Source organism: Bombyx mandarina, chromosome 28 (genome assembly GCF_030267445.1).
Source record: "Bombyx mandarina strain Sakado chromosome 28, ASM3026744v2".
NCBI lineage: Eukaryota > Metazoa > Arthropoda > Insecta > Lepidoptera > Bombycidae > Bombyx > Bombyx mandarina.
The window spans coordinates 4,940,490-4,961,234 of record NC_143233.1 but is presented as its reverse complement, the minus strand read 5'-3'; the positions used below and the strand labels follow the sequence as shown (position 1 = coordinate 4,961,234).

Below are 20,745 nucleotides of genomic sequence, written 5' to 3'. Positions count from 1 at the left end.
ATAATGGCGTTGCGCCCACGCAACATGCTCACCGCCCTAGCCGGGCTATGTTTTATGACCCAAACTGCAGCGACAAAATAATTATAGCGCTTATCGACAACAGTAATGCGCATCACTATGCCCGTCCATAAGGCTCGTGAGTGAAAGAGAGAGCGAAATACTCGCTTCACCGCTCCGACTTTTTAGGACCGAAACTGCACGGACAAAATAATTCTACTATAGTTAAAGTTACGCTGAAATAGCCTCATAGGGCTCTCAGCTAAGGAAGGAAAAAAAAAAGTCGAGGCATTGTGGGGTAAGCGTCAAGAGCCCGTTCGGGCAAGTCAACGGGTATAGCTCTTTTCTACAGAATGAATATCATTTCCACATCGGCCGCATTGCCCCATAGCAAAATACCATAGGACATGACACTGTGGAAGTAACTAAAATAAACTAAACGAGCCGTGTCCGCGTTTGTTAACATTCTAATTTTTTTTACTGCGTATGCTGCAGAGCTGAGCTTAATTTTTAATTATGAATATGAGCTGAATATGAATATGATATACGCTAATTTATGAATATGAGGCCCCCCGACAGTTTGGAGTCCACTGTTACACCAAGAAACACAGTTGACTCAACAAGCTCCAATGATTCCTCAGAAACAATTACATTAATATCTACTTGTCTTACATTAAAAGATGATTTAATACATTTTAAAGTAAATTTAATGCATTTAGTTTTCTTACTATTCAATAAGAGATTATTGATACGGAACCAATGAACCACATACGAAACCGCATCATTCACTTCGTCATAGACTTGCGAATAATACGACCTCGTGTCGGGTCTCAATAAAACTAGGTAAATCGTTTATATATATTAGAAATAAAAAAGGACCCAAGATGGAACCCTGAGGTTCACTAATTTTCAACACGGTGCCTGAAGATCTATTTATTACCTTTTACATCTGTAGTCTGTAGCGTGCAACACTCGGACGCACTCGGGCGTCATCGGACGCGATCGGGGTTCCCGAACGCGCTGGTGTCCCGTGACGTCATGCGACGAGATTCGCGCGCGTCCATTTAAGTGTTGATTGTAGTAATTTTAGTTTTAATTTGTATCTTGTAGTGGTTAGCGTTGTTTCCTCTTTTTAGTTTATATTATAACATTGTACACATGATAGATATTGTAGAAATGGTGTGTTTGAGTTTTATATGTTCGGAGTAAAATATCTCGCCAATACGAACAACAAATAACAAACCACACATCTACTGTTTGTATCCTTCCCGATAAATAGGAAGTAATAAGTTCCAATGCATCATCTCTAATACCATAGTGGTGTAGTTTCCTCACCAATGTTTCATGTTCAACACAGTCAAATGCTTTGGATAAGTCACAGAAAATTCCAAGACAATCATGCGACTCCTCCCAAGATTGAAAGATATTTTTGATTAGATAAGCACCTGCATCAGTGGTGGAACGACCACTGTTAAACCCGAATTGTTTATTATAAAGCAGGTTATTTGAATTAAAATGTTCTAAAAGTTGTGTCAAAATAATTTTTTTTAAATTTTACTCAACGTTGGAAGTACTGGAATAGGTCTGCAGTTAGAGGGGTCATCAGTACTACCAGATTTAAAAAGAGGAATCCCTTTACTATGTTATTAAGTCAGGAAATACACCACACTTAATACAATCATTATAAATACTAACAAGATGAGGAGCAATAATGTCTATTACAGACCTAAAACCTTTACCGATATTCCCCACAAGTCAGCTAATAACTAACAGAATAAATAACTAACGTTTTTAATTATCGGGTAATATAAAAAAAATAACAATATTCCTAACCTAAAAGTACATGTTATTATCCGCAACACGCTTCGTCAGATTACAGAAATAGAGTTATCAGCAACATGCTTCGTCAAAAAGTACAATACTTACTTTCAGGTACAAGCGTCGTCATAACATAACTAACTGAATTTTGCTCACAATTTGAAATCGATTCAGAAATCTGTTTGTCTTGCAATATTGACTCATTGTATTAGCATGTCGTATAGTGGGCGTGACAAGAATTCGCTTTGTACTCAACGATTCCAGATATTTATGGATACACTTAAAATATTTGATAGTTTCATTGATAACAAGATTTTAGAAATTTCTCCAAAAATTTTAACGAGATTCTTTGTTAAAATCGTCACTGAACTAAACTGAAAAGGATCGGATATATGTTTTATTTTTATTTTGTTATTGTTTAGATTTGTGTACGAGCTCACGGCCCACCTGGTGTTAAGTGGTTATCGGAGCCCATAGACATCTACAACGTAAATGCCGCCACCCACCTTAAGATATGAGTTCTATCTAATGAAAATGCATTTTTTTTAATGAAGTAATGTAATATTATTAAAATTTGTACCTACATATTTATTAAAGTTTCAACAAAAAATAAAAAATATTCTATTCTAAATGGCCACTTTTGGCCTGGCCTTACATATACAGACCTTTTATCTGCTTGTCCACGAATCTACGGATTTACGGACTGTTTCCAAGGGAAATTTTGTCACTGCTTGCTCCAAAGATTTTTTATGATACTCAATATCATCTGATCCTTTAGAGCAGGCCATGCCCTCTAAAACTGGCCATAATTTGAAGTCTAAAGGGTTGAGGTCTGGGCTAGATGAGGGCCAGTCTTCAGCTCTTATAAAGTCCGGAACGTTGGTTTCAAGCCAGGCTTGGGTAGTTCGTGCCTTGTGACCAGGTGCAGAGTCCTGCTGGAAAGTCCACGGTATATTTTTAAAAATTTATTGCTGTGAGGTTTCATAACATGATTCAAGACTGTATCTTGATACACTTTGGCTGTAGTTTCTCACAAAAGTGTAGCTTTATGACTCGTTGATAAGACACACTTCACCAAACCATCACTGACGCACGATGATGACCACATTGTACCTTTCCGGCCACTTGAGCAGCTTCTTTAGAACCGTGAGCGTACACTTTATCATTTTGATTATTGTTGTGTTTTTTAATCGTGAGCATTTTCATTGGTAAAGAAGATATTTCTGTGTCTTTCACCTGCGTATCGCGACAGAAGGCGTTTTGATCGATCCACTCTCTTTAACTGTAAATATCGACTATAAGCACCGAGCTTCAGGTCTTGTTTTATTTTACGCGACAGAGTCCTTCTTCATTTCTCGCGGTAAGACTTATTGCTTCCTAATGGGGTTTTCGACGAATTGTGGCTTTAAGAGCAGTAACAGCCTTTGTAGTTCTAACAGTAATTTGATAATGAACACGAAAAAATATGTGAAATGGCGCAAAATCGAAAGAAGTTTTTAAAATAATATAGGTACGTGTTCCAAAATCAAAATATTTAAAAAGTTGAAAAAAAAAAGGAAAATTTTTATGTAGCAGTATTTATGGCCAGACTAGTTATAGTTTCGTGGTAAGTATGAAGAATGTTGGGACGCACCCGTGCATACTCGCGACATATCTATAATAGGAATTGAGTTTATTTATATCCACGAACGACAGTGACTGCTTACCGTCAAATGGGCCGTGCATTCGTCTGCCTTCAAATTAAGTTCCAGTCGTAAGTTAAACCGCCTTAAGTAATCTATCTCATTCTCTCGCGGGTAAATCTTTTAAATGTATCTTGCTGTCTCTTTTCGGTGTCACTTTTTCGTTTCATCCATTATCGTTTTGAATCGTAGCTGTACTGAAAGACTATGTGAATCACACACATTGTCTCATAGCTTTGAATGGCCATAAATAAAATTGTTGTTATTAAATTCAATAAACTTGAGGTTTTTTTTATAATCAACGACTCACACTCATTTGAATCAATGAATAATACTACTAGAGAAGAATACTAGCAGTTAAGCCTTTCGATGACAATTTAAAAAATGCAAAGTCAACACAATATGACATCTTTAAACGTACTAGAGGTCCCGCAGTAGTCGAAATTCAACTATAATTAATTGGAATTGTAAGTTTGTACACTAATGATTGTATTTTATAGTACTTCTATAATCACAAATTTCGCCAAGACAATGTACACTATAAAAATATTCACAAAGACAAACAATATTTAATCTATTCTCAATTTGACCACAGACGTCAAAGTTTGACAATAGACCTATATAGTAGTTTGACAATAAATAAATAGTATGCATGCGTGTGTGCGTCAAATACCTACATGGTATGTAGTGTGGGTAATGTTTTCTTTATTGATTTAATGTATCTTTTATGCATTATTTTAAAAAAAATATTAGCGTTGTGCACTTCTTCTCTATATTCTCTATAAGTGTGGAAAATTTCATACTCCTCCGTCCGCGCAAATTTCGTAAAAAGGGATACAAAGTTTTTGCTTCACGTATTAATATATAGATATTCGTTTCATCAGTCCTCGGCCGAATGGAATCCCTTCATCAAAACATGACGTATTTTATGGCAAACAAGTGTTTGACCTTCACATATACCATTTGCTGAGTTTGAATATTACTTTTTGGTAACAAATAAATTCTAAGCACGCGTTGAAGTCTTTTCAATGAAAGCTATAATCACTAAAAAAAACTCTTATCTTACTTTGTAAGGAAGTTTGATAGATCTATTTAGTTTAAGGCATAAAATGATTGCTTAAATTCAATTAATATCAATGAGTGGAAATTATAAAAACCAGTATACGACTCTACATAGAGGCGAAATAAAACTGAGCAAACACTGGTCTAAATATTAAAGAATAAATTGAAAACATTTAATCTATTAAAGAGCGAAGTGATAATTACTTAAAACCAGCCCTCAGCTAGTTAATCGACGATAGTATAGATCACGCAACAATTATTGCGACAAAAACCATGATTTCTATAGTTACAATATAAATTATCACACTACAATACTTCAAGACATTTCGTAAGTTAAATTGCAATTTTATTCCAAATTAAATATTACGTAATTCGTTTCACAAACCTTCAATGCAAAAATTCCTTGAACTTCCCAGCAGTCTGCACTAATACACTATCGAACCATAGAAGAACACTGTAAGACTTACGAAAGAATATGATTGTAAGAACTTTGAATATGGAACGCGTGCGTCCGCGCCGAGTTTCCGCGCGCTACTAGCATATGATTACAGAAGGGTGGTCAGGTTTAAGAATTATTTCATTTTATTGGCAAAGAGATTTAAAGAAATCAGTAAGTAATATAGGTTATGTGTTTCCTGTTTTCAATATTGCAGTGGGAGATGGAATTGTAACTATTATACCTCTTTGAGTAGGCAAGGACTTCAATAATTAATAAATATTGAAAGGGCCATGATCGGGTACAACTACCAAGATTAAAATACTTCAATAAGACAGCAGATTCACTACCAACGATTCAACTGAAATCATTAACCATTAAATAAAATAATCAATTTCATGGTGGGTGGCGCATTTACGTTGTACATGTCTACGGGCTCCAGTAACCACTTAACAACCAGAAGGGCTGTGAGCTCGTCCACCCATCTAAATAATAAAAAAAAACACAATTTGATTTTGAAATATTTATTACTTATTTATTATATTTATTACTTATTTATTACTTTGAAATATTTATTATTAATATTTATTAAAATAAAGAGACATGCATTTAATAATAACAATTTAAAGCTAGCAACACGTTTTTAGAAATAAAAATGCGCGGGAATGCAGCTGTCAAACTGGCACGCTGACGTCACTAGTTACAAACGCCAATATGTAAATACGGTAAGCAGCAGTAGCAGAATTCATAATATATTAATCGTTTGCTGCAATTTGAACTGAACTGGTTGTGAACTAAATAGTGTTTTGTAACTAGGCTTACTTATTGACTTTCTAATGCTGTGGATTTGTTTTTTTACAGCCATCAAAGTCAAATAACCAGATGGTGGCTAGAAGTGTTTTTTTTTTATTGCCATTGTAGGCCGACGAGCATACGGCCCACCTGATGGTAAGTGGTCACCGTCGCTCATGGACGTCAGCAATGCCAGGGGCAGAGCCAAGCCGCTGCTTACCGTTAAGTACTCTCCGCAAGCCTCGTTTGAAGAAGGACATGTCATAGCGCTCGGAAAACACCTAGTTAACGTCGCTAATGCATATCAGCAATGCTAAGCACAGACTTCTAACGACTTCAGAAGACTTCTGAGGACTATTTCCAAACCTTGTTTAAGGACATGTCATATAGTGCACTCAGTGAAAATTCGCGTAGAAAAGATCATTTTAAAATTTGAGAGAACTGTAGTCTACTGCTAATTCTGAAACGAGATTATTCGGGCGATAGGACTCTCAAATTACCTCCATTCGATTGTTCTACTATACTTCTTGATTCTTTGAGCCCCACTACTGATCCTATATCTCGTAATCGTCCGATTTTTCATTGCTAAAGCAAATCAGAGATTAGTTTTTATTGCAGAGACTAGTTTTTATATTGCATTAGATGACCATCAGATGACCATTAGGTGACCAAAACTCCATCGCCCAAGGCATTACCCATCGGAAATGGTGTTAGATAGGACACACTCTACGGCGCAGCGGAGTCAACGCAGCATCAATCGCGTTTGAGTGGCAACCGCTTGGCAGGAGAAGACCTGGTCGCCCTGTACACACTTGGCGACGCACCGTGGAGAGTGAGATGAGGACTGCCAACGTGGCCTGTATAAAAACCAGTATACAACTCTACATAGAGGCGAGCTAAAACTGTGAGCAAACGCTGGTCTAAATATTAAAGCATAAATTGAAATAATTAATGGTAGTAGAGCAAGCGCAAGACAGGGTCAAGTGGAGACAACTTGTGAGGGCCCTATGTACCAGCGGAGTACCCTATGACTACAACAACAACAACATTGCATTAGATGGCCGGTCCGACCGACGATGTGTGGTTGTCGTAGCCTTTGAAGTCAGCGGCACTGCTCCCTCATCATGAAAAACAATTTTCTCAAATACCATTGGCAATCCATTGCATGTGCACATGATATTTGGCAAAATAGCAGCAGTTATAGTTAACGGAGGACGGGTGATGTGATGATGACAAATATATTATGACGGAACCACGTCGGATCATTCCTTAACCGTTATTCATTTATATTCATAAGTCAAATGACATTATGATTCACACTGTTAAATATTCAAACAAGTGTGCATAATAATTCCGGTTTTGTTTATTCTAAATACTACTTCAACGTAAACAATAAAATAACCAGTTTATTTTACAAGTTAAAAGAATTTAAAATTTCTTAATGTAATTGATTATATAATTTGATTTAAATTATTGAGTAAGCCACGTGAGTATGACTCAATTTATTTTTAATTGCGTAATTACTGAGCGACTTGACTTGAACAGTTTTGCGGCGTTTTGAATTACGATTTATTTAAAACCTATTTAGTTGTGATTACACGAACTATCTCTAGTATCTTCCTCTTCTCAATCATTTCGCTGTTGATAGAGAGGACGTCATATAATTCTGAGGGAACAAACTTGGCGAGTCTCATGATACCCTGTCATCTCTCTCTAGATATAAATTTAGATATAATCTCTTTCTCTAGTATACTACTTTGTGTTCAGACGGTTCTAGAACACAGAGTGTATACTAAGAGCTCAAATATCCGCTTAACGTCTGGGAGGCAGTATGCGTATTTGCCAGTATCCTCATATTTGATTAACATTTTTCTTTTCTATTTCTGATATCCACATATAATTTTATTTCTACCAAACAATTTAACCTCGTTATATCTCGTCATAACAGGCGTTTAAGGTTTTGTTTTGATATCTCTATGACAAATCCTCATTTTTTTGTGATAAAAAATTACCCTTAAGCATTGTTGTCGTGTTAACATTTGTGAACATACTTTAGATACAAGTACGCTCTATCAAAGGTGCCACGACAAAATTATATGAAGACATAGATATTAGTAGATCAGGCGTCTTAAATTAATGACCGCGAAAGTCTTAGAAGCTTTTAAAACTTTTTAAACTATAAACTTAATGTAAAGAATACCAAGTTACAATAGTATTTATTCTCACTCCCGGTTTGAGCCCCGTGAGCTCACCTACACGCCAAGGAGAAGCTGAAATAGCCTCTCAAGACTATCAGCATAGGTAGGAAAAAAAAGTTATTTGTGCAACAAAAGAGCAAAGTTGTTTATGGTTTCGAGTGCTGATTTTCAGTCCCGAGCAAGTGAAAGATTCTATGATTCAAAGTTAGAATCCTGAGCGTAGTGACGGACTCAACAGCACGAGATGCAAAAAACTTTGCTCTCGTGTAGCACAGTTTTTCACCTCGGCAGTGAGAACACATATTACTTAGGAGACATAGAAATGAACAGGAATAGATTAAAATAACTATTAAAAAAAACGTAATTTCTTTATTACAAATATCTTTATGCAGGCAGCGCAGGACCGGTCTTTGTGGCGAGGCTTGGGGGAGGCCTATCTCCAGTAGTGAACGTCCATAGGCTGATAAGAAGAAAGAAGAAGAAATATTAAAATTTTAGGGCATTACGCGTTTCCGACGTGTTTTCTTTGAGGTCGTATTCCAAAATTGAATTTCGAAGGGATTTGTTTTTTTCACTCGCTTTTTTATAATGCATGTGAAAGAGACAGAGCACAGTAAAATTCGAATGTTTCAAATTAATGGCTGAACAATGTCAACTGAAGTGTCACTGAAGATTTTTATTGCTAAGATGAGTGGACGTGCTCACAGCCCACTTGGTGTTAAGTGGTTACTGGAGCCCATAGACATCGATAACGTAAATGAGCCACCCACCTTGAGATATAAGTTCTAAGGTCACAAGTATAGTTACAACGGCTGCCCCACCCTTCAAACCGAAACGCATTACTGCTTCACGGCAGAAATAGGCAGGGTGGTGGTACCTACCCGCGCGGACTCACAAGAGGTCCTACCACCAGTAACAAAAGTTCACTGTTGTCTCGCAGCAAAAGCGGCATGTTTGATCTGCCACGAAAAAAGTATTTATTCTTAAAGGAGCTGTAATAGCTAGAACAAATATAATATGAATACATTTCATGAATGCAAGAGATTGCTCTAACGCCTTGACGTCAAGGTTCAATTCCAAATAAAGCGCAAATATGCGTTTTCCTTCGACACATCCTACAAGACGGTTTGTCAGTTTGTGAATCAACGTATTCCCACGGTAAAACAATGCATCCTGCATCTCCCTCGTACGTATTGAAATGAAAAGGACAGATTATCTTCCTTGTCAAGATTTAGCGAACAGTTTTCACGACTTCTAAGTTATTTCATTAATCTTCAACGTAAATGTATAATTTGCATATTACATGTACATGTACATACATAACGTGTGTACATACGTAACGTACATTGACCTATTGTATTCATTAACGAAATATAGTTTAGAAATACTGTTATGGGTTCCATAATCATATGTCAAAAGAGAGAACTTTTTTTTTTCGTTTATATTATTCGTGGAGGTTACGAGCACATGGCACACCTAGTGTTAAGTGGTTACTGGAGCCCGGAGGTGTTGCAACGTGATATTGACTTCGGTTTTCGTGACATGACTCAAATTACTTTTACGGTTTAATCTTGGATTTTTTTATTGTCCGTATTTTATTTCTAACCTTTCGAATACCTAACAATTTTCAAGTTCCAATTTCGATTTATTGTCGACTGGGGTGTTACCCGTAAAAAAATTTTATTTTTTTATTGCTTAGATTGGTGGACGAGCTCACAGCCCACCTGGTGTTAAGTGGTTACTGGAGCCCATAGACATCTACAACGTAGACGCGCCACCCACCTTGAGATACAAGTTCTAAGGTCTCAGTATAGTTACAACGGCTGCCCCACCCTTCAAACCGAAACGCATTACTGCTTCACGGCAGAAATAGGCATGGTGGTGGTACCTACCCGCGCGGACTCACAAGTGGTCCTACCATCAGTAAATTTTACAAGTGAAGTAGTAATGCGTTTCGGTTTGAAGGGTGGGGCAGCCGTTGTAACTATACTGAGACCTTAGAACTTGTATTTGACTATTGGGCTAGCAACCGTCTATTTCCTTATATAAATATTTATATCCTTTAATTTTCTTTCAAAGGTTTTACGTTTCATCTTCATTCTAAGGTAATGGAAATCTTTTTTTTACTGTCTTTATAGGCAGACGAGCATACGGCCCACCTGACGGTAAGTGGTTACCGTCGCTTGTGGACGTCACTAATGCCAGATGCACAGCCAAGTCGCTACGTACCGTAAATATAAATATATTTTATAAAAAAATTGATGGTAGGTATTTAGCACAGTATTCAAATGTCGAAAATTCTTGCGCCATCGATGCCTATGGTGCTTCCATGCGTAGGTATGCCTATCTATGGTTAACCTAATATTTATTAGTGTTCAAAGACGCTAGCGATGTTATGAATTATGGTTGAACCATTTGAATCAGGATTTAATTCAGGGTGTTTCTTGAGTGCTATACTATACTCTTTTTCAAAAGAGGTTTAAAGTTCTGAGCGATCGGTAGGGGTTTGGCTGCGCTCTTGGTATTGCTTACGTCCCGCCATATGAAGTCAACCCATTCCACTTAAGTTTTTTTTATTGCTTATAAGAGCTATTTGCACTAAGTCTCACTTTAGAACTTATATCTCAAGGTGGGTGGCGCATTTACGTTGTAGATGTCTATGGGCTCCAGTAACCACTTAACACCAGGCTGTGAGCTCGTCCACCCATCTAAACAATAAAATAAAAAACATAAAAAAAATTTGTCCAATAAAATACTTTTAAAAAGTATTCATAGCAAATACCTGATATGATAATCTGGTCGCGTAAATACGTTCTAATTTCCCTACGAATTACTAAAGTTTATCGCACTTTTCCGCGACGTACAGGTTAAACACAAAGTAGAGAACCATGTTACACGACGCCTTTGTTCTTCCGTGAGAACATTCTGGGTCAGTGGACAATACAGATGTTGCATTAAGACACGGTTTGCGTAAGTACGTTTTGGGCAAATATCGGAACTATGTTATTTTGATGCGTCTGTATGTGACGAATGTATTCTGTGTCGCTAAAGATAAAAGTTACATAGCTTTTTTTTTCTACCTATGCTGATAGCCTTCAAAGGCTATATCAGCGTTACCCCAGCGTGTAAGTAAGGTCTCGGGGGTCAAACCGTGGGTCAAACTTTAGGTACCTAAAAGCACCGGTCATCGTCCTCGTCGAACCCGTCGCTTGCGACAAAGGGCTCGACGAGTAAATTAACCTATAGACACCCTACTGAGTTTCTCGCCCGATCTCCTCAGTAGGTCGCGTTTCCGATCCGGTGGTAGATTCTGCGAAGCACTGCTCTTGCTAGGGCCAATGTTAGCAACACTCCCGGTTTGAGCCCCGCGAGCTCACCTACACGTCAAGTAGAAGCTGAAATAGCCTCTCAAGGCTATCAGCATAGGTAGGAAAAAAAACGGATGGGCACCGCCATTTTGTTTATTTCCTTGTTTTTCTCTTTTCTTGTTTATTATTTGCCGCGAAACAATCTTGGAATTGGTTTTAAGGGTGAAACAACTGTTACACAATGGAACTTCATTAAATCTCCGATTTTCACAATCGCGTTATGATGTCTGTGGAGTACCATAGATATTTAGCACCGGAGGGGCCGTAAACTCATTAGTCAACCTACGCTGAACAAAAGCTAGAGGTACATATATCAAGCCGTGGAATTAAATTTGATTAATTAACACACACCCACTATGCGTGATAAATTCGTTGAATAAAATCTAACGCTCATCTGTCAATTGAGTTACAATCAGTCCTTGGCCTGATTAGTAAGAGTAGTGGGTGAAAATCATTAACACAAACTAATATTTCAAAGAATTGTAGTACTCTAAAGTACTGTGTGTAAGTAATGTTTATATTCATGGTGAATTTCTATCAGGACCTTTTTTATCTATTATTTCAAGGTTTCGACAATCTATTCTAACTCTTATTGATTTTAATGTACATAGTCTGGAAAAGTGCTAAATGCCATTCAACGTAGACAGTAAAAGCTATTAATTTGCTGTACCAAATATAGTTCTGGTTATGTTCATAATTATTTTGTTGTGCAATCTGTTCTGCTACGGAATGAGATACCTCGCGAGATCAGGACCATTACTGACCTGCGCGTGTTCAAGTTAAGGATTCAGCGCATTCAGTTGGTAAAGTTACATGTATATACACACACAAATATACACTTATGTACTGCATATATGTGTTTTTGTGTATAATATGTGCATACACATTTACTGTCTTTATTATAATCTAAATAAATAATGTCTATATAAATGTATTTTACTTTTTTTATTTAATTTTTTTTTTTAAATAAATTAATTTGATTTTTTAATTTAAATCGAACCTATATAAATAGTAGGTGTTCTGGAATTAATATCTTATTCGTAGAGCCATTGGGATGCAAAAACTTTTATAGCACATCACATTTCATGATGTAGAGAGGATATTGAGTAGAAGAAATCCTGAAATGACTTATGGCATTTCAATGCAGTAAACATGAAAAAGGTAAACAGGAAAAACAAATAAAAGCCCGCTTTCGCTACTACACATACGAATATATTCAATAAGAGTGACATACATAACAATTAATATCAATAAGATAAATAGAAATGTGAATACATATTTCTAAACGATAAAATTTTAAGTACAAGCCCCTATTAAAAAGCCAGAGACAACAATTTTGACGAATTAGAATACTGATGTAGCTTGACGTAAAGCCAACTGTCAAAATTAGGTTATGACTTAACCCGAACAAAAATTTTTTTTTTAAAATTGTTTTTTTCACAAAAATTAATGTATTAAGATTGATTTACACAAAAGATTACTTGAAAGATACGGGCAAAATTATCAGGTTGCGATAGTTTTCACTTAAAATCGTTAATACGATATTGAGGGATTGACATCGATCGGGTGTTAACCGTAAAAACAGTACAGAGTTTGTCTGAGAACGCTTATTTATACCTGGCAAGGTTCACTATTGACATTGCCTATTCTTTCTCGAGAATCCCTCTGTAAATCAATCTTACACCGTTGAGCAATTAAATAAACGAATAAAAAACTTTATGTAAACATTTTGTATAGACTTTAACACTTCGACGCTTGAAAGGCAAACGTGACTAAGCGACAATAGCTGCTTTGTACGTAAATGATAGGCAAAATAACCATATTCGATGCCCAAAAAAAAAAAAAAATTTTTAGGTCTATTAAAATCGTTTCAATCCTACAGCTAGATTCGTTAAAATAGATTTTTTTTAGGTATTTCTCAGGTATATTTTAACTTTAAATTAGTCTACTGTAAAGTTCACGCATTGTCGCTTAGTCACGTTTGCCTTTCAAGCGTCGATATATATTTATAAATATCTAAACATTTTCAAACATTGAAGGCAAAGAGATTGTACATCGTTTAGACAACATTCGTTTTATTGTATTATTATAAATTTACTAAACTTTTTTTTTTTTTAAATAATGCAAAAGCTATGATGAAACGGTACAACTGTTCACATAATCATAATAAAATCCGAAACAACAAATACAGACATTTCTTATATGGAATTTTACATATTTTTTATACGAAAATTCAGATCTAATATAAAAAAAAAACATTACCAACACAAATAAATTCTCAAAAAAAAAAAAATGTTTTTATCCAAAAAATCACAGGTCCACAGTTACACATTTTAATGAGAGAACAGAAAAATTATTTAAGACAAAATACAAAAAAATTATGGACCCAACACGCAACAGCGCGATTATCACTTTGGCTGCGTCTTTCACATTCCCTTCTCGTTACTACGGTAATAAGGTTTATCGGAACGATTCATTCGCGTTTACAAACATTTCGAGGGGTGAAAGCGCATTTGGTTTTTAAGCGACATTGATCTTTGTAATTTAAGTACTTAAAGGTCCGTTTTATTTGGTACTACCTGACCCGGCAGACTTCGTAGTGCCTCAATCGATGAATAAAAGACTTAAGCTTTTGTATAAAATATACTTAAAACAAACAAAAGGAATCCGTCCGGCGGGGGACACATCAAAGTAAAAACATTGTTATTTTTATTTAGTTCCGAGCATTTTCATACTTATCTAGCTTTTAAACTTTCTCTGGACTTCCACAAATAATTTAAGACCAAAATAAGCCAAATCGGTCCAGCCGTTCTCGAGTTTTAGCGAGACTAACGAACAGCAATTCATTTTTATATATATAGATAGATAGATTAGCATCAATAATTCGATGTTTTCAATTGAACTTCAATTAAGTTTACCCCATTGAAATAGCTGAAGATGTTTTTCTTGTAATGGTATTTTTTCCAAATTATAACCTTTAAAAAACGGCTCTCCAGTAAAGCTGCAAAAAGGCTTAAACCAAAAACCCCTTTCACCCGTCGATTTGTCAACAACAAATCTATCAATACCGGTACAAAGAACGTATCGAACTATGAAAATCATGACGTTTTCTACTACGATTTTTTTTATTGGCAACACTAAAAAAGATAACAAAAAAAAATTACGTTTTATGAACGCAATGAATCCCAACGATCAACTTCAAGATGGATAAGTACAACAAAACATGATCTTATTCTAGGCAATTCGGTTCAGCCGGCACGTGGTCCATAAAGCAATCGAGTCGTTACGATCGCGAATTCAAACAGACATTTTAGGCGATAATCTCGATTTAACAATAGTTAATTTTCCTTTTTGTATCCGTGCTTTATAAAATATAAATTCGATTCAAAAACCACGCGTGATTATTTCGCCTTCGATTAATAAACACGCCAAGCCGAATTAATTGTTTCACAGCCTTTTAGTCTTGGTGGTGGTTCTTGTAGAATTAAAATGTGAAATCTCGTCAACTCAACCGTCACGCGCTCACAAAGATGGCGCTCTGTGAGCACAACATTTCGGCAACAACAAAACCATTCTAGGCACGGTCCAAATAAATCGACTGCACCACGAAAATTGTATTTATTTTATCTAAACAAAACTTAAGAATTCCGTAATGACTATAAACTTCGTTGATTTATAAAAGATGTAATTTTCATCACAATTAAACTAAAAGACACTGTTTTTTGATAGCACTATACGCAGAGACGCATCTTACTTCTATAGATAGAGATCAGTGTGCTTAGTGCGAGTTTTTTAAGGTTCTCGATAGCGTAAAAGTTAGCTCATATTTGTATGGAATGGGATCGTTTGCCTACGTTTACCGCTAGGGGCGCTGTTCCAACTGCACACAAAATTGGCTTAACTTTTACGCTATCGAGAACGTTAAGAAACTCGCACTAAGCAAACAGGAGATAACTCTCAAGTACTCGAACTAAATTCCTAAAACACGTTATTTCAACTTCATAACTATTGAGTGGGATATTAGTGACGCAATTCTCTAGTAAATACTATTTGGAACTACTTTTACTGGGAAGGCTCGTCCCTGACCACGAAAACTGTAAAGTAATATATTCAAAACGTCGGAAATACGGTAAACGGCCGTCTGGTGTAGTGGTAAGTGACATGGTCACTACACAAGGGTTACACGTCGCGGGTTCGAATCCCGCCAAGGGAAGATATTTGTAAGATAAATATAAAATGTCTTTTCCAGGGTTATGGATGTATATTAAATATGTGTATGTGTATAATAAAAAAATCTTACATTTATATCCGTTATCTGATACCTGTAACACAAGTTATTTACGAACTTATCACGGGACCAGTTAACGTGGCGTGATTGTTAGTAAATATTTATTTATATTATTTATTTATTTATATTAATATAGTGACACTTAAAAATATGACATTAAAGTGTAAATTACATAGTTTTTATTGTCTTTACGACTCGCGAAGACTGAAGAAAATACTAAATACTAGTTGGTAGTGTGTCTGTGTGTTATCAAAAAACAGTGTTTCCGACATTATTCACAATACATTTTTGCTGTAAATTATTATGTACGCGTTTTGGTTCTGAAGTTTTGCTTCGGTTATATTAGCCTCTCTCCTATACAGTTTTCAGTCTAAGGGAATGTTAGTTGGTAAGTCTCATCGTTGCCTTACAAAATATATTGTTCGCATACTTACTATTGAACGTTTTATACTCGTAAAATTTTGTCATAAAAAAATAAGGAAATCGTTTTTTTTTTTTTTTTCTATTAAGAAATTCTAGAAAGTGTTTCGCTCTTACACGTCCATTAGAAGCAAGACATTTTTGGCCTAAACGTATATTGGCCTAATAATAAACTTGAGAGAAAACACTTTTGAATTAATTAAGTCACTTGTCGCCTGTCAAAGGCAATGTCTCTACATGATTACCAGAAGACCACAGTTATTTGTGCGCGATCGTCATTTTAATTTTTCTCATAAACTAAAGCCTTCGTCAAACAGAACGCGTAATTAGCGCGCGTCAGAGCGCTAAACTGACGCCGAGATGTGTTGTACTACTATAGTAACATACCGTCAAACAGAGCCCCAGCGCTATAAGTACGCAGCGCTTTGTCGCGGCGTTAGGACGCTTTGACGTCAGGCGTTGTAATTTTTTACAAATTTTATTTTAGCGTCAGAGTGAATGTGTATTAAAATACTAGATAATGCCCGAAAAAATGATATAAATAGTTAGAAAATACCCATGCTTATACAATGCCACATCTGAATCACTCGATTTCTTAATACTTTTAAATGTTCACACTGCTATCAAAAGGCCCTATGATTTGGCGAATGCGTTGCGTCAAGGAGCGTTAGACTCATCTAGTCAATTGGTGTGACATGAAAAGAGCGCGACGTTAAGTACGCGGCGCTAAGTACGCGTTCTGTTTGACGAAGGCTTAAAGGAAATGTCTAAGCTAAAATCTGACGTAAGTTTCTTCGATATTAACACGAACAGCTAAATAGTGTTTACACGATTGCATATTTTTAATTGAACGTTTTAAGCGAACGCTAATGTATGGCTCCGCTGTAAGCGCTTCAGTTTGAGCTTTTTAAAATGCATTGCTAATCGGGACGGATGATAATTTGAACCTTTTGACTCCCATGTAGGTCAGCGGCGTCCTACGCGGCGCAATGAAGTAATTGTATCGATTTCTGTTATTAAGCGCCTAGGTTGCCTAACTTAGCCTTCTTTTGCTTGTCTTTTAGGTCACTTAGAAATAGATTCGTCTCTCCCAGAGTTTACTAGATTTTTTTTTGTCGTATAGGCAGACGAGCGTACGGCCCACCTAAGCCACGTCAGCAATGCCAGGAGCAGAGCCAAGCCGCTGCCTACCGTTTAATACTCTCCACAAGAATTCTTTGAAGAAGGACATGTCATAGCGCTCGGGAAACACCGTGGAGGGGCGCCTTAGTAATAGAAATTGATGTGATTACTTCAATGCGCCACGTAGGGTACCGGTGACCTACGTAGTAGTCAAAGGGTTAAATGAAACAAATCAATTATTGTATACAATGTATACAGAAACAACAGAGCCGTTTTGTTCAACGCGCAATTACTTAAGACTATTTTATGGTTTTCAAATACTATCGAAACTATCGTATTACGATGTTAACTCGATTATTTTATATCGATAAATCGTTCGTCATAATAAAAATCATTTCTCTTAATTGTAAATTATAAAAAAAAAACATCGTCTCGATACGATATCGAAAGTTTGGTCGATAAATTCAACAAGAGATTTAAATTATTTTTTGTTTTTTTTTTCATGCAAGAGCTGCCCCGCATATGTCGATATTTTTCATTTATTTATTCGAATAAGAAAAGTGGCACTTAGATATATATAATAATAGTAATGTAAACTGCATTTGATACAGTAAAAGCGTCACTTAAAGCTATATTTTGATATAATATGTGTATTTGTAATACTTTTCGTTATTATTCGTATTAATTTTATTGTTCTTGTGCAATGCTTTTCGAGATATTAAGAAGCCCTTTGTTTTTGATTGGCGTGTATTTACAGTTCAAGGGCTCGTTGACTAGACGGTTACCGTAGTTTTTCAGTTTCAACTTCCAAATTTAGTCTAATTACGATCGTGTTCGTTGATATATGATTTCATTCACTTAACTAGGTTTAGTCTTTTTTTAGTTCGCTTAGGGAACTTTCGTTTTTTTTTTACTATTATAAATATTTTACGTGTCATTTTAAAGCTGCTGTAACTATGTATTAAAATATTTTGTTGACACAACACTGTTTTTTTTTGTCGTAGAAGTAGATCAATTATGTTTTCAATTCAGACTTTTGTTCTAATATTTACAATTTCTTTATTCAGTTCGTTTGATGATTAGAAATCTTAGATTACTATTATCTCTACCTAAGAGGAAAAATTGGCATTAACAAAATGTGATTATAAAGATCTATTCAAATTAATTAATCGTCTATATCGGTTTCGTAATATCGATATTACAAAACGATAAAAAATAATCGACTAATAGACGCAGTCCGCAGTCTATTCGATCACGTAACTGCATTACACGCAAGAATTCGTTGAGAGATGTTGCCAGTAAACATATCATTCGGCCTTTCTCATTGTTTTCTAAACATTTAAGAGCGATACTATTATAATTTTTTTACATTTTTTACACGTTCTTTCTTTCTTCAAGGTGGGGAAATATTTTCAGTGAACTTTATCTATTTTTTAGAAATAACAAATTTATATATATGTATGTATATGTAATCGAATTTAAAAGTATTTTTTTAATGTTTTTTTTACGCTCAGCGTTTGCATTAAAATACTTAAAACTTATACACCATTACTTTAATTAAGAAAAAAATTAAAATAAACAAATTAATAGAAAAGATAATAAGTGACGAAAAACCCGAAAAACACGTAATCCACGAATAGATTATATAAAAATTTAGGAAGAATTAAAATAAAATAAAAAATACGAGATTTTAAGTCATCGTAAATACGGACTACAAATTTGCGAATATGTTCTATATGGCAAAATATAAATCGATTGGTTCAATTGAATATGCAATTTCGAAAAGGGCTCATGTCGCATATTTTGTCAAATACGTTTTTTCATATACATGTAGTTTTGAGGCTTACCTACACACCCATTTTATAACAATTCCAGTAATTTTCAATTGATAATTAACACTAAAATATAACTCAAAAGTTAATGTTTTAAATTTGACACTGCTTTAGAAGATTATCAGTTTTTTCATTTCCTGAATATTTTACGTTTTCAGAGATGTGCCAATTTCGGAAATTGCATATTTAATTATATCTTCGTTGATATATTTTTATACATATATATAGGCCCTTGATCATAGCAAGGGAGTCCGTGACTACAGTGACATTAAAATCTGTGAGCCTCGAAAAAAATAAGTGATTCATAAACCACATTTTATCGTATAACGCATTTCTATATACAAGCCGTGCGGCGACATTTAAATTATTTAAGGTGCATTAACATTTTCAATATAGAGATGTGATTTATTTATGGAACAAAAAAATTAATATTCAGGAACTTTCTTCATAAGAGTAAAATATAAAGTTTCGTAAACTTACTCTTTGCAACTCTATTTTTATATCGATATTTAATAACGATATTGCTTTTTTCGGAAAGGTGAGCTTTTTATGAATCTTTAACTCGCTCCTTAACTCGTGAAGGCATTATTAATAATTGTCGTGTGTACGTACGTAAAAAAATATAAATGTATTTTGTTTTATGTGAAACTTAGGCCATCATCGAGAAATTTATGATAAACCATAATATTTAGTTTAATTTTAATATCGAAAAATTCCCAATCTCCATTACGATAATAACAATGAAACGACGACACCATTTTTAAACGTCTAACTACGTAATAAAAAGTTTACTTATTACTAAAAGTATAATAAAAGTAATGTTTCGATCGAACGTTCTAGAAAATTTTTCTATGATATATATTTTTTTTCGAATGCTTTATATCGATTGTCCGAATTCAACTGAATGAAAAATGAAACTGAGATTGTTGTTACATATTTAGGAAGTGAGATTTTCTTTGAACATTCACCATGTTTCAGACGTCGAAGCAATTCACTCGAAAAACATACAATCAAACACGATAAGAATAGTGTGCACTCAGACTTTACTTGGAAACTAAAGGTCTATTATAGGTTGTATTATTAAAGTTATACTTCTTTAGGCGCGTTATGAATAATTGATGAGAGTGAAATTTTACGATGCGCGCGCACCGTGACACAAAATTAACAGAAATGAAGTTGCCCACAAGTGCTCCAATACAATTGAGGTTAACTATCCGTATGTATTATTTAGTAATATAAATGACAAAATTATTATTTAATATAATTCATACTAAATTATATTAAATTATTAACGTTAAATATTTATTATTAATTATTTAATATAAAAAATAAGAAATAAATTTAATAAAAATAAAGTATAACTTCTTACGCGCGTACATAAGTACACGCACCCTTTTTTATTTGAGATACCAACTTTTACCGCTTGCATGTATTATAATATATGATACCGTATAGCCGTGTATTTACGTCAAAATAAACTTGTATATTAAAATTGATTGCAATCAAGTCGCAATTCGTCAATACATGGGGGTCGATAAAATTTAACATCCAAATAGAAATTTTACGTCACAGCTGGCAACCCCGACTTACGAAGAACATTTTCACTGTTGTCTTTGATAGATACTTTGACGATACGTATCCATGTCAGTTATTATTCGCCCTAACAATAAATAAAAATGTGCTTTTCATATTTAAAAATAGCATATTCTTATTTCTTTAAATTACAATTA

The 20,745-nt window shown here is 34.9% G+C and overlaps 1 protein-coding gene across 1 annotated transcript in view; it reads right to left on the bottom strand.

Moving 5' to 3' along the window:
* Positions 1-5,096, bottom strand: part of Rcd6 (Reduction in Cnn dots 6) — a 50,732-nt gene extending 45,636 nt beyond the window's left edge. Inside the window, exon 1 of the mRNA XM_028185978.2 lies at positions 4,945-5,096. The gene's annotated coding sequence lies outside the window, so the exon portion shown is untranslated. The remainder of the gene's footprint in view (positions 1-4,944) is intronic.
* Between the last annotated feature and the right edge of the window lie 15,649 nt (positions 5,097-20,745).